Below are 2,679 nucleotides of genomic sequence, written 5' to 3'. Positions count from 1 at the left end.
CTCACTGGAACAGATGCTCCCAACACAACAGAGCAGTCCTCTCGGCTCGAAAGCAGTCAGAAACAGTAGATCTAGGAAACGGTAGTCGGATGCAGTTCTACCGGCTTCAGATTTCGATCACCAACGGACGCGGCCCTCAAATAGCTCTGAAACCATGTAGGAATTTACAGGGTAAGTTCCTCAGACAGAACACCAAAGGACACCGCTCACAAATAGATCACAGATCAATACACCAGTATTTTGACGTGGTTAAAACCCTCAAAGAGGGAAACAGTCCACGGCCTGAGCCAACGCGGCCACTTCAGGGAATTTATTAATAAAAGAATGAAAATTTACATATGCTTCTCTCATAGACGGATTACCCTACAAATGACCCTCCATGCGCTTTAAATAGAAATCATGGACCAATCGGGTGTTAAGCCATGGATCAAGTGTCGGTAATACCGAGGAGAGAATGAACCGTCGGATCACTACATATCGTGACCGTTGGATTGTAAGTTACAAAATGTACATAGTAAAGAAACACACTTTACCTAACTCTATACTAGACCAAGTTGTACTTAACTATTTCCTATGTGTCGGAATATCCTAACAATTATCGAAATTGGGAGAACATAATAGATAGAGAAAACACTTTTGAATAGGCATCCAAACTGGACAGCCTGCCTTTCTAATCTTGTTGTTAATTCTATTTTACCTAGCTTCTTCTGCTGCTAGGTCATGACAACTTTTATGCCACCTCCTCCTGCAGACACTTTTCTGGCTTTCCAACATCAGGACAATAACATCATTGCAATTGGCATCGAGGATTCATCAATTCAAATACACAATGTTCGAGTTGATGAGGTGCTGCTTGTGTATATCTCTTTCAATCCTTATCATTTTTCTTCATTGTGCCCTTTTACCAAAACTCACCTTAAAGTGTCTTGCTTTGAACTTGCTGCAATTTTTACAGGTAAAAGCAAAGCTCAAGGGCCACCAAAAGTAACTCACAGGCCTGTCTTTTTCACCCGGGCCTTTTCACATGTTTTTGAATGTGTTGGTATCTTCTGGAGCTGATGCCCAGAGTAGAAATATTCATGTACTCACAACCACATCTTTTGGCAATTATACCCGTGGGGCATAGATGGGTGACACAAGCGAAAGTCAAAAGTTGTACAACTAGGAAGATCGTCACCACCAGTGGTGGATACAAGAGTACAGTTTCATAATGATCGATATCACTTGTTGGTTGTGCAAGAGAGCCGGCTTTGCCATATATGATGCTTCCAAGTTGGAAAGTTGGAGTGCTTGTGCTGTGTAAGTACTTGTAAGTAGTGTTGAAATTAAACGTAGACAATAATATAATCACTTACCTTCTTTATCTGATTGGATGACCTTGTTACATGTTTGCATTTGCAGTGGTCTCCTCATGATCCCCTATCTACTCCTATTTCAAGTGCCATATATATACTTGTGACAGCGTCCTAGTTTATGCGAGCTTCTGAGTTTCTGTGATAGTGTAGTTGGAGTGTTTGATGCAGAATATCCGCTCCTATTTCAAGTGACATATACTCATGTGACAGCGTCCTAGTTTAAACTTTATGCGAGCTTCTAAGCTTTTGTGATGGTGCAGTTGGAGTGTTTGATGCAGAATATATGCTCCTATTTCAAGTGCCTTATACTCATGCGACAACGTCCTAGTTTATGCGAGCAATGAATTTTGATTCTGAACTCCACTTAGATGTTATTATGTCGGTCCTGACTTTAGTTTCAAAACTTGGATTCTTTTGATTCGGAGCTAGTTAAATGAGTTGAGTTGATAGCACCGAGTTAATTTGACTTGAGGTCTTGTTGGGTACATAACCAGTTCAACTTGGTTTGAGTGCTTGTTTGGTACCAAACCAGTTCAAATTAACTAGAATGATTTGAGTTGAAAGTTGAAACTTGAGTTATTGAATCCTAGTTGTTTTGAGTTAAAGCAGAGTAATTGAATCCAAGAGATTGAGTTGAAGTTCGAGTCCAAGTCTTAGAACTACGCCCTTACCAATGTTAGAGCTCCAGTATGATTTTTCTACATAGCAATTGCTCTATGTGCACAAGTCAAGGTAGAAGAGAAAATGTTCTAGGATGAGATCTTTAAATAGAGTTCCCAGTGGAGATCCAAACTTCATTTGAAGGAAACATGAGTGTTCCATGCATCTTCCTTAGAGGAGAATGGAATGAGAAGAGCACCGAGTCATATGGTACTATGTGCATTAATGGCATCTTATGATCAAGGATTAATGCAATGAATATCTGCTCCTATTTCAAGTGCCTTATACTCACGCTATAGCGTCCTAGTTTATGCGAGCTTCTGATCTTCTGTTAAAGTGCAGTTGGAGTGTTTGATGTAGAAAGATTGAGGCCTCACTGCCCCATTGCACCTTCTTCATATTTACCATCGGGAATGAACATGTAAATGGCCTCTTTCATTCTGTCATGGTCGATACATCTATTTTTTAGATTTGGATTTTGACAATGCATATTATGATTTAATTTATTGTTTGGTTATTTATTTCGATACATCTATTTTAGATTTGGATTTTGGTAAGGCATATTATGATTTAATTTATTGTTTGGTTATTTATTCAATTTATTGTTTGGTTATTTATTCAGCGGTAGTCCCTATTCGCTTGCATCATATCCGTCCGAACCGAA

General features: G+C 39.3%; 1 long non-coding RNA gene across 1 annotated transcript; it reads left to right on the top strand.

Moving 5' to 3' along the window:
• Window positions 1-728: 728 nt before the first annotated feature.
• Window positions 729-2,193, top strand: LOC149246558 (uncharacterized). The gene is made up of 3 exons (XR_016265569.1): window positions 729-846; window positions 956-1,299; window positions 1,402-2,193. It is a non-coding gene; the product is annotated as an uncharacterized LOC149246558 (long non-coding RNA).
• Window positions 2,194-2,679: the final 486 nt, after the last annotated feature.

The sequence above is a fragment of the Pinus tabuliformis genome, chromosome 7 (genome assembly GCF_031772625.1).
Source record: "Pinus tabuliformis cultivar Carrire ecotype Pingquan chromosome 7, CPIR1, whole genome shotgun sequence".
Taxonomy (NCBI): Eukaryota; Viridiplantae; Streptophyta; class Pinopsida; order Pinales; family Pinaceae; genus Pinus; species Pinus tabuliformis.
The sequence above is the reverse complement of the archived record's forward strand: the minus strand, read 5'-3'. Positions and strand labels throughout refer to the sequence as shown.